The sequence below is a fragment of the Clarias gariepinus genome, chromosome 13 (genome assembly GCF_024256425.1).
Source record: "Clarias gariepinus isolate MV-2021 ecotype Netherlands chromosome 13, CGAR_prim_01v2, whole genome shotgun sequence".
In the NCBI taxonomy this organism is placed as follows: Eukaryota; Metazoa; Chordata; class Actinopteri; order Siluriformes; family Clariidae; genus Clarias; species Clarias gariepinus.
In genome coordinates this window covers 8043449-8056605 of record NC_071112.1, presented here as the reverse complement: position 1 = coordinate 8056605, position 13157 = coordinate 8043449, and positions in this window count along the sequence as shown.

Below are 13157 nucleotides of genomic sequence, written 5' to 3'. Positions count from 1 at the left end.
AAGCTCCAGTTGAACGATATTGTCTTCACGAGGATATTGATGAATTACAATTAGTCTTTACATGTTAAATATTTAAAAAGTTTCCATTATCTTGAAAAATATATAAATTTAGACTAAGATACATTGTAATAAAGTTATAGTTATGGTAACAGAATTTCATAATTTAGCATAAGGGTATAAAATAATTAGAGGCTGGACATCCTGGTTAGTGCTATTGGATCAATAGTGAAGAAGTGGAAGGTGCATGAAATGATACAAACACTACCTAAACAAACCCCTCCCTCAAAACAGAGACTGGTAATCTTCTAAAGAAGATGCCTACATTTGTCACATATACAGTACAATTATTTTATTATCAAAAGAAATATAAAATGTTCTACAATGGTCAAGTCAATGTCCTGATCTAAATCCCACTGAGAATCCACCGCATGTTAGAGTCAACCAAAAGCATCTAACCAACTTGAAGAACCTGAAGAACCTGGAGTATATCTGTCAGTTGGAATGGGTGAAGGTCAATGCTAAAAGCAGTTTGTAGCTATGGTATGCATTTACTTAAACACCCTTGCTGTTACTCCCCTATCTGAAGGGGTTGAATAGTTATGCAAGCCAGCATTTAAAAAAAAAAAATTCTGTTGACCATTCATTAATTCTCACTCACTCATTCACTCACTCATTGTCTATACCGCTTTATCCTGTATACAGTTTCGCGGGGGGCCTGAAGTCTATCCTTGGAGGGCACAAGGCAGGTAACCCCTTGGACACGGTGCCAATCCATTGTAGAGCACAGACATATATTCACATGCTCATTCACACACTATGGGTAATTTTGAGAATGCTAATCTGCATGTCTTTGGACTGTGGGAAGAAACCAGATAACCTGGAGGAAACAGACCAAGCACGGGGAGAGCACGCAAACTCCATGCAGACAGACCCCAAGGTGAGAATCGAATATGGACCTTGAAGGTGCAAGGCAACAGTGATAATCACGACGCCACACTCATTAAAGAATTCCTACTTTGGAAATGTACTACAGTATTAAGGTATGTTGGTTACCAATAAGAAGCTAGCAGGAACAGATATTTTTGATATTTTTAATTCAGTAGCAAATACAATGACCATTAAGGGTCAGTAATCATTTTGTTCTATAATGCTGCAAGATCCTTGATTCTGATTGGTCAGAAGAAGGTGTTGGTTTGTTTAGTGGAACAGCAGCTCGGACAGTAGCGCAACAACAATGCACATGGGCTGAAGACTCTAAACATACTCTGAAGATAACAAATTTCAGGATTACGGAAGAAGATTATGAAGATGTTTATTGAACATTTAAGGAAGGAGTCTCCAATGACCGTGCTTCAGGGCAGATGCTGTTGTGCTTCTCAGGAATATGACGATGTCTGTGTCTTCTTGTTAAATTCTAACAAAAGTTAGGAAATAACTGTCACAAATTCCTGTGCTGTAAAAGGATTTAATCATGTCGAGACATGCTGTAACAGGGAAATAATCAACCTTTTTATTGAAAACAGTGACTCTGCTTCGTCATCTTCATTACATCACTGTCAATGGTCACTTTCCTGTAACAGCATATTCAAAATGTTGAATACAACACGCCTGGAACAGAAAGGGTGCAGTGGCAACTTGGTGGAACTGGGGCTTGAACTGGTGACTTTCTGATCAGCTACCCATATCCTAAACCACCTAAGATAGACACCAGCAGTCACACTGAAGAAGTTCGACAATAGATTTAATGAGAGATGTGTAGTGGAGTGAAGGTGCACCAGACCAACGTTTCAATAGTTATGCGTAATTGAGGACTGGGAAGCATGCCAGGAAAACACAAGACTGACCCAGTTAAGAATCAGACATGATTAAAAGCTCTATGTGTGATGCAAACCCACATACAGGCCACAGACACCATCCCTAGGGGGCCTGCAGCCTATCCTAGGGCACAAGGTACACCTTGGACATGGTGCCAATTCATAGCTGGGCACACACACATACAGTATACACACTCAAGCTCATTCACACACTATGGGTAATTTGGAAACACCAATTAGCCTAATCTGCATGTCTTTGGACTGTGGGAGGAAACCAGAACACCTGGAGCGAACCCAACAATCACGGGGAGAACACACAAACTCCATGCACACAGACCTCAAGGCGGGAATCGAACCTGGACGTTGAAGGTGCAAGGCAATAACAATAATTAGCTAGCAGGAACATTTAAAAAAATATTTTTCAATTCAGTGGCAAATGCAATGACCATTAAGGGTCAGACATTATTTTTTTCTATAATGCTGCAAGAAGGTGTTGATTTCTTTTGTGTATAACAGCAGCTCTGACAGTAGCGCAACAACAAATCTCAGATTTGTACAGTACTAATCCACATGGGCTAAAGACTCTAAACATACTCTTAAGATAATAATAAATTAAAGAATTATGGAAGATGATGGTAAAGATGATTATAAAGTCTTCAGTAACAGTGTTTTAGGGCAGATGGCATTGTGTTGTGGGTTCTCAGGAATATGACAATGTCTGTGTATTCTTGCTAAATTCTACTCAAAAGTTAGAAAATTACTGTCGACAAATTCCTGTCCTGTCTTGTCACTCATTGTCTATACTTTTTATCCTGTATACAGGGTCGTGGGGGGCCTGGTACACATAGTAGGACACAGACATACACTTATAAAAACATGCTTATTTACACACTATTGGGAATCTTGTGGAAAGCCAATTAGCTTTATCTGCATGAACTTAGAACCCAAGGGGGGAATCAATCCTGGACCTTGGACCTTGGATGTGCATGGCTACAGTACTAACCAAAAGGCTCCTTCTCATGAATTCCTTCTTTGGAAATATACTGTTAAGGCATGTTGGCTTACAATAATAAGCTATCAGGAAAACTTTTTTGGTTATCCAGTAGCAAATGTTATGACAATTAAGAGTCGGGTTATTATTTTTGTTCCATAACGCTGCTGAATCCTTGATTTTGATTGGTCAGAAGAAGGTGCTCTGACAGTGGCAAAATAACAAATCTCAGTTTTACAGTGAAAACTCTAAATATACTCTTAAGCTAATAATGAATTACAGGATTATGGGAAATAATGGAAGGAGATGTTTATTGAGCCTTTAAGGAAGGAGTCTCCAGTGACAATGCTTCAGTGCAGATAATATTGCATTGTGGGTTCTCAGGAATATGACAATATCTGTGTATTCTTGTTCACTAAAAAGTTAGTGAATGACTGTCGGAATTAATCACATTGAGACATGCTGCAACAGAGCAATAATCAATTTTACGGTAGAAACAGTGACTTCATCTTCATTATCACTTGTAAAAGGATATTCAAGATGTTTTGTTTGTTACATATTGGTGACTACACATAACGCACAACTGGCACCTGGCAAAACGACATCTGTTTATCGCGGTCCCACCCATTTCTGGAAGGCAGAAGGGACGTGCCAAAAGTCACATTCAAAACCAGTCACAACAGTTTCAGCAACATCTGATAACATTACATCATCTGTTTGTTAATTGGTGATTTCTGAGGCTGGTAACTCTAAATGAGCTTCTCCTCTGCCGCAGAGGTACGTTTTGGTGTTGCCGTCTTGGGGAGGTCTTCATGAGAGCCAGTTTCATGATAGTGCTTGCTGGGTTTTGCAAATGTAGTTTCTTGCAAAGAACTGTTTCAGAACGGCTGACCTCCTAGTCTTAAAATAAAATATAGATAAAGATCTTAATATACAGTACAGTTGACCGCAAACTTTACACTGGACTTCAAGCAACTTGGATTCTGTGCCTGTCCTCTCTTCCTCTAGACATAGGGACCTTGATTTTCAAATAAAATGGAAAATTTACTTTTATCCGAAAAAAAGGACTTTGGCCTACTGTCCAATCCTTTTTGTCCTTAACCCAGGTAAGGCACCTCTGACGTTGTTTCTGGTTTATGGCCCATGTACTGGAAATGTCTCTGTGTGGTGGCTCCTGAAGCACTGACTCCAGCTGTTGTCCACTCCTGTTGAATCTCCCCCAAATTCTTGAATGGGCTTAGTTTCACAATCCATTTAAGGCTACAGTTATCCCTGTTGCTTGTGCACCTTTTTCTAACACATTTTTTCGTTCCATTTAACTTTCCATTATTGTGCTTAGATACAGCACTCTGTAAACAGCCAGCTTCTTTAGGAATGACCTTTTGTGTCCCACTGAACCAGACTGAGAGACCATTTAAAGGCTCAGGAAACCTTTGAGTGTTTGGAGTTAATTAGTTGATTAGAGTGTGACAGCATGAGTCTCCAATATTGATCTTTTTCACAATATTCTAATTTCCTGAGATACTGAATTTTGGGTTTTCGTCAGCTGTAAGCCATAACCATCAAAATGAAAAGAAATAAACACTTGAAATATATCATTCTGTGTGTAGTGAATCTATATATGTGTTTCACTTTTTGAATTTAATTATGGAAATAAATCAACTTTTTTAAATTTATTTATTGAGATGCACCTGCACATACATTTTAAAATACACAACTCCATAATTCCATAATTCCATGTGTGTTATGTCATAGTTTTAAAATCCCCAATATTGTTGTAGAATGTAGGAAATAAAATCACTAAACAAAAACAAAGAAATTTGCAAATAACCCCAAACTTTTTAAGCAGTAGTCTGCCCTTAAAAAATTTTAATAACTTAAAATTATCAGATGATTTCTTGCTGAAAATGCTTCCATGACTGGTTTTGAAAGAGCCTTTTGTCAGACAGCTGCTCTTTCCTCAGTACTGACTTTCTTTCACCTATGCTGTGATCGAGTTAATGTAATAAATGGTTATACCATAACGCTGCTGAATCCTTGATTCTGATTGGTCAAAAGAAGGTGCTTTGACACTGGCGCAATAACAAATCTCAGATTTGTATTAATGCACATGGGCATACAGTGAAAACTCCAAACATATTCTTAAGCTAATAATAAATTACAGGATTACGGGAGATGATTAAAAGAGATGTTTATTTAACCTTTATGGAAGGAGTCTCCAGTGACAATGCTTCAGTGCAGATAATATTGCATTGTGGGTTCTCAGGAATATGACAATGTCTGTGTATTCTTGTTAAAAAATGTTAGTGAATGACTGTCGGAATTAATCACGTCGAGACATGCTGTAACAGAGCAATAATCAATTTTACATTGGAAACAGTGACTCTGCTTCATCATCTTCATTACATCACTTGTAAAAGGATATTCAAAATGTTTTGTTTGTTACATATTGGTGACTACACATAACGCACAACTGGCACCTGGCACAATAAGGTCTGTTTGTCATGGTTTCACCCGTTTCTGGAAGGCAGAAGGGACGTGCCAAAAGTCACATTTAAAACCAGTCACCCCAGTTTCAGCAACTATCCTCTGCATCCTCTTCTCTCACACCAACTAACTTCATGTTCTCTCTCACTGCATCCATAAATCTCCTCTTTGGTCTTCCTCTAGACCTCCTGCCTGGCAGTACCAATATATTCACAATCTCTCCTCTGAACATGTCCAAACCACCTCAATCTGGCCTCTCTGACTTTATCTCCAAAACATCTAACGTGGGTTGTCCCTCTGATAAACTCATTCTTGATCCTATCCATCCTTGTCACTCCCAAGGAGAACCTTAACAACTTCAGCTCTGCTACCTCCAACTCTGCCTCCTGTCTATTCTTCAGTGCCACTGTCTCCAAGCCGTAGAGCATTGCTGGTCTCACCACTGTCCTGTACACCTTTCAAATTCAAATTCAAATTCAAATTTTATTTGTCACATACACAAACATACACAGTACGAAATGTAGTGAAATGCATTATACGACTGCCATTGACCCTAGAAGAGAATTAAAGTTTACAAATAAGAAATAAATATGAATAAAAGAAATACGATAGAAAAAAAAAAAAAAATTAAATTAAACTAGGAAAAATAGAACTAAAAATAAAAATAGAAATGTGCTAGGAAAAAATAGAACTAAAAATAAAAATAGAAATATGATGTGCAAAAATAGAAATCTACTGTACAAATTGAAATATACTGTGCTGTGTGTGCAAATATGCATAGAACAAAGTGACTTTGTGCAGAGGTTATTAAAGTGTCTTTGTGCACTGGTCCAGGGTGTAAACGTAAAACTGTAAAATGTAGTGTAGTTGTGAAGGTAGGTGTGCAAAGTTATTAAAGTGTCTTTGTGCAATGGTCCAGGATGTAAACGTACGACATGTAGTGTATATATGAAGGAAGGTGAGCATGTAATTGTCCATAGTGTTCATGGATGTAAGAAGATTGATAGATTTGATCAATTATGAAAAAGATGAAAAGATTGTTAGTTCTGCATAGTGGTGTGGTTGTGGTTGAGAGACCCTATCGCCTGCGGGAAGAAGCTCCTCCTCAGTCTCTCTGTGTTGGCCTTCAAGGAGCGGAATCGCTTCCCAGACCGCAACAGAGTAAACAGTCCGTTATTGGGGTGGCTGAGGTCCTTCACGATCTTCCTGGCCTTGGTCAAGCACCGCTTGCTGTAGATTGAGTGCAGGTCAGGGAGCTCGATGCGGATGATGCGCTCAGCTGATCGCACCACCCTCTGTAGAGCTCGTCTGTCCTGCATGGTGCTGTTCCCGAACCAGGTCGTGATATTTCCCGTCAGGATGCTCTCTATGGTGCAGGAGTAGAAATTCCTGAGCACCTTGGAGGGCAGTCTAAAGTCTCTCAAGCGTCTGAGGTGATACAGACGCTGCCGGGCCTTTTTTACCACGGTGTTGATGTGACAGGACCATGCCAGGTCCTGCGTGATGTGAACACCGAGGTATCTGAAGCTGTTCACTCTCTCCACTGGGCTCCTGTTGATGACGGGGGTCTGGTAGTTCCTCACCTGCTTTGTACTAAAGTCCACTATCAGCTCCTTTGTCTTACTGATGTTCAGGAGGAGATTGTTTCTCTGGCACCAGTTCTCCAGATTTCCAACCTCCTCCAGGTAGGCCGTCTCATTGTTGTTCGTGATCAGGGCCACCACAACAGTGTCGTCAGCGAACTTGATGATGGTGGTGGAGCTGGTAGTGGCCACGCAGTCGTGGGTGTACAGAGAGCACAGCAGGGGGCTCAGAACACAACCCTGGGGGGCTCCAGTGCTGAGAGTGAGGGAGGCTGAGACATGTCCGTCAGAAAATTGTCAGAAAATTGTCCGTCAGAAAATTGGAGATCCACTGACACATTGATGAGCTGAGTCCCAGGTGCTCCAGCTTGTTGGTAAGTGTGGAGGGAATTATGGTATTGTATTATGGTAAATGCAGAACTGTAGTCGATGAAGAGCATTTTCACATAATTCCCCCTCCGAGTGTCCAGGTGAGTGAGAGATGTATGGAGGAGATGAGAGATTGCATCGTCCGTGGAACGGTTTGTACGATAAGCGAACTGTAGTGGGTCTAGTGTGTCTGGTAGTGAAGAGATGATGAAGTCTCTGACCAGGCGTTCAAAGCACTTCATCACTACTGAGGTGAGGGCTACAGGGCGATAATCATTGAGGGAAGCAGGATGAGGTTTCTTTGGGACAGGAACAATAATGGACTCTTTGAAGCATGTGGGGATCACCGACTGAGATAAAGAGATGTTGAATATCTCAGTGAACACAGGTGCTAGCTGGTCTGCGCAGGCTCTGAGGATACGGCCTGAGATGCCGTCTGCTCCTGCTGCTTTCCTGGTGTTCACTCTCTTGAAGGCTCTCCTCACGTCATGCTCTGAGATGATGAACGCGCTTCCGGTGCTGGCAGTGACTTCCTGTCTGCAGCCGTTAGCGCCGCTAGCATTAGCATCGCTAGCGTCTTTAGCTGCAGCCTCGAAGCGAGCATAGAAAGTGTTCAGCTCGTCTGCCAGAGACACGTCTGCGTTTATCATACCGGATGTTGGTGCTTTATAATCCGTTATTGTTCTTAATCCCTGCCACAGGCTCCTAGAGTCACTCTGTTGGAGTTGTGACTCTAGTTTCCTCCCGTAGCGCTGCTTCGCCTCTTTCACCGCCTTCCGGACGCTGTATGACGCAGCCTTGTACGGTTCCATGTCCCCCGACGCGAGTCCCGTGTTGTAGGCAGCGGTGCGAGATTTCAGAGCGTCGCGGATGGTTTTATCCACCCACGGCTTCTGGTTGGGAAACGTTTTAATAGTCTTTTTTTCTACGGTATCGTCCGCTAGTTTCCCGATGAATCCCACAACCGCTTCCGTAAACACGCTGACGTCACCATCGGAGCTGTTTCTGAACATGTCCCAGTCTGCGTCATCGAGTGCGTCCTGTAACGCGGCCACCGATTGGTCCGTCCAGCACGCGACCTCCCTCTGAACCGGAACTTCCTGTTTCAGCCTTTGTTTGTATTTTGGCATGAGGAAGATGACGGCGTGGTCGGATTTACCAAACGGTGGACAAGATTGTGCCTTGTAGCCGTCCTTGACCGTTGTATAGCAGTGGTCCAGTGTCCTTTCGCCCCTGGTGGGGCAGGTGATGTGCTGATAAAAGTTTGGCGCTACGCGTTTGAGGTTGGCACTGTTAAAATTCCCCGCCACAATAAGCGCAGCGTCCCGGTGTTGTGTTTGTTGTTGTGTGAGTGCCTCATGCAGCTCGCATAAGGCAGTGTCCGTGTCCGCTTGTGGTGGAATATAAACGGCGCTGATTATGACCGATGTAAACTCCCGAGGAAGGTAAAAAGGACGACACATGATGGACAGTAGTTCCAGGTTGGGTGTGCAGGAGCGTGTGAGAGGAACAACGCTCGCGCTGTTGCACCAGCTGCTGTTCACCATTAAACACACGCCGCCTCCCCTTGACTTCCCCGAGTCCTGCGTCCTGTCCATGCGGTGAACCGAGAAGAACTCGGCCGGCTGGATGGCGTGGTCCGGCACCGCTGGGTTCAGCCATGTCTCGGTGAAGCAGAGGAGATTGCAGTCCCGAATGTCTCTCTGGAACTTTATCCTGGCCCTGAGGTCATCGAGCTTGTTTTCCAGTGACTCGACGTTGGCGAGCAGGATGCTAGGCAGAGGTGTGCGGTGTGCACGGGCTCTCAGCCTGTTCCTGACGCCGGCTCGTTTCCCTCGAAGCCGCCGCTTCGCGTCGCGTCCTTTGTTGTCCCTCAGGATCTCACTCGGCCAGCTCGGATCCGGAGTTAAAAACGTCGAATTGTGAGTACATTGTATACCAATAGAAACAAGAGTGTCTCTATCATAACTAATGTACCCCATGGTGGTAATTTTGCCGGTTTTAAAACGCTGTAAACTAACTTGAAGAACAAAAACAAAGAAAAGGTGGTCGGAGCAGTCGTGACGGCAGCTGACCTCACCGGCGCCATCTTGCCATCTTGCAGAGAGTAAAAGTGTCTTTCCTTTCATTCTCGCTGATACTCTTTTATTGCACAACACACCTGACACTTTTCTCCACCCATTCCAACCTGCCTGTACCCGCCTCTTCACCTCCTTTGAACACTCTCCGTTGCTCTGGACCGTTGACCCTAAGTACTTCAAATCCTGCACCTTTTTTACCTCTGCTCCCTGTAGCCTCACCGATCCACCGATCCTCCTGGGTCCCTCTCATTTACACACATGTATGCTGTCTTGCTGTGGCTAACCTTCATTCCTCTGCTTTCCAGAGCATACCTCCACCTCTCCAAATTTTCCTTCACCTGTTCCCTGCTCTCGCTACAGAGCACAATGTCATCTGCAAACATCATAGTCCATGGGGACTCCTGTCTTACCTCATCTGTCATCCTGTCCATCACCAGAGCAAACAAAAAGGGGCTTAGAGCCGATCCTTGATGCAGACCCACCTCCACCTTAAACTCTTCTGTCACACCTACAGCACATCTTACCACTGTCCTACAGCTCTCATACATGTCCTGCACTACTCTAACATACTTTTCTGCCACTCCAGACCTTCTCATACAATACCACAGCTCCTCTCTTGGCACCCTGTCATATGCTTTCTCTAAATCTAAAAAGACACAATGCAACTCCCTGTTACCTTCTCTGTACTTCTCCGCCTGTATCCTCAAAGCAAACACTGCATCTGATGTACTCTTTCTAGGCATAAAACCATATTGCTGCTCACAAATGCTCACCTCTGCCCTTAACCTAGCTTCCACTACTCTTTCCCACTGCTTCATTGTCTTGCTCATTAGCTTTATACCTCTATAATTGCCACAGCTTTGCACATCTCCCTTGTTCTTAAAAATTGGCACCAATACACTTCTCCTCCATTCCTCTGGAATCCTCTCACTCTCCAAGATCTTGTTAAACAAACTTGTCAGAAACTCTACTGCCACCTCTCCTAAGCACTTCCATTCCTCCACAGGTATGTCATCAGGACCAACAGCCTTTCCACTCTTCATCCTCTTCAACGCCCTTCTCACCTCACTTTTACTAATATTTGCTACTTCCTGTTCCACAACAGTCACCTCTTCTACTCTTTGTTCTCTTTCGTTTTCCTCATTCATCAACTCCTTAAAGTACTCCTTCCATCTTCCCATCACCCTCCTGGCATCTGTCAGTACATTTCCATCTCTATCTTTAATCACTCTAACCTGCTGCACATCCTTCCCATCTCTATCTCTCTGCCTTGCCAACCTGTACAGATCCACCTCTCCCTCCTTACTGTCTAGCCTAGCATACAAGTCCTCATATGCTCTTTGTTTGGCCTTTGCCACCTCTACCTTCACCTTACTCTGCATCTCCCTATACTCCTGTCTACTCTCTTCAGTCCTCTTAGTGTCCCACTTCTTCTTAGCTAGCCTCTTTCCCTGTATACACTCCTGGACTTCCTTATTCCACCACCAAGTCTCCTTGTCCACTTTCCCCTTACCTGATGATACACCAAGTACCCTCCTACCTGTCTCCCTGATCACATTGGCTGTAGTTGTCCAGTCAACTGAAAGCCCCTCCTGACCACCCAGAGCCTGTCTCAACTCCTCCCTAAAGACTTCACAACATTCTTCCTTTTTCAGCTTCCACCACTTTGTCCTCTGCTCTGCCTTTGTCCTCTTCGCCTAACTCACCACCAGGGTTATTTTACACACCACCATTCTGTGTTGTCTGGCTACACTCTCCCCTGATTCGCCCCTTCCCTCTTCACTGATCTCTTTCAGATTACAACGTCGACACAAGATGTAGTCGACCTGAGTGCTTCTGCCTCCACTCTTATATGTCACCCTATGTTCCTGCCTCTTCTGGAAGAAAGTATTTACTACTGCCATTTCCATTCTCTTTGCAAAGTCCACCACCATCTGTCCTTCTACATTCCTGTCCTGAAGACCAAACCTGCCCATCACATTTTCATCACCTCTGTTCCCTTCCCCAACATGTCCATTGAAGTCTGCACCAATCACCACTCTTTCACCTCTGGGGATGCTCTGCATCACTTCATCTAACTCACTCCAGAATTTCTCCTTCTCTTTTAACTCACATCCTACCTCTGGGGCATAACCACCAACAACATTGAACATTATCCCTTCAATTTCCAGCTTCAGACTCATCACCCTATCTGATACTCTTTTCACCTCTAGAACATTTCTTACAAACTCCTCTTTTAGAATAACTCCTACTCCATTTCTTTTCCTATCCACACCATGGTAAAACAATTTGAACCCTGATCCTAAGCTTCTAGCCTTGCTACCTTTCCACCTGGTCTCCTGGACACACAGTATATCCACCTTCCTTCTCTGCTTCATATCAACTAACTGTCTTCCCTTCCCTGTCATGGTCCCAACATTCAAAGTCCCTACTATCACTTCTAAACTCTTGCCTTTCCTCTTCTCTCTCTGCTTTCGAACACGCCTTCCTCCTCTCCTTCTTCGACCAACAGTAGCCCAATTTCCACCAGTACCCTATAGGTCAACAACACCAGTGGCGGTCGTTGTTAACCCGGGCCACGACCGATCCGGTATGGGAATTATATTCGTGATTCGCATCATTGATTTGGCAAACGTTTTACGTCGGATGCCCTTCCTGACAAAACCCGCTGCATTTACCCAAACTTGGGACTGGCACAAGAAGACACTGGATTGTGCCCCCCGTGGTTGCATTATGGCTTACAGCTAATGAAAACTCAAAATTCAGTATCTCAGAAAATTAGAATATTACTTAAGACGAATAAATAAAAAAAAGATTTTTAACACAGAAATGAACATGTAGAGCTCTCAATCCTTGGTCGGAGCTCACTTTGCATGAAATTACTGCAGCAATGCAGTGTGGCATGGAGGCGATCTGTCTGTGGCACTGCTGACATGTTATGAAAGCCCAGGTTCTCCGGCCTTCAGCTCTCTTGTCGGGTCTGTTGTCTTTTATCACAGTACCCCATAGATTCGCTATAGGGTTTAGGTTGGGTGAGTTTGCTGGTCCATCAAGCACAAGGATACCATGGTACTTAAACCAGGTATTAGTACTTTTGGCAGTATGGGCAGGTGCCAAGTCCTGCTGGAAAATGAAATCAGCAACTCCATAAAGCTGGTCAGCAGAGGGAAGCATGGAGTGCTCTAAAATTTTTTGGTAGACAGCTGCGCTGACCTTGGACCAGATAAAACATGGACCAACACCAGCGGGAGACATGGCTCCCCAAACCACCACTAACTGCAAACTTTATACTGGACTTCGAGCAACTTGTATTCTGTGCATCTCTCTCTTCCAGACACAGGGACCTTGATTTCCAAATGAAATGGAATATTTATCTGAAAAAAGGACTTTGGCCCACTGAGCAGCGGTCCAATCCTTTTTGTCCTTAGCCCAGGTAAGGCATCTCTGATGTTGTTTCTGGTTCATGGCCATGTACTGGAAACGTCTGTGTGTGGTGGCTCCTGAAGCACTGACTCCAGCTGTTGTCCACTCCTGTTGAATCTCCCCCAAATTCTTGAATGGGCTTAGTTTCACAATCCATTTAACGCTACAGTTATCCCTGTTGCTTGTGCACCTTTTTCTAACAAATTTTTTTGTTCCATTTAACTTTCCATTATTGTGATTAGATACAGCACTAACAGTAAACAGACAGCTTTTTTAGCAATGACCTTTTGTGGCCCACTGAACCAGACTGAGAGACCATTTAAAGGCTCAGGAAACCTTTGCAGGTGTTTTGAGTTAATTAGTTAAGTATTTAGAGTGTTTATTATAGAGTGTGACATCATAAGTCTCC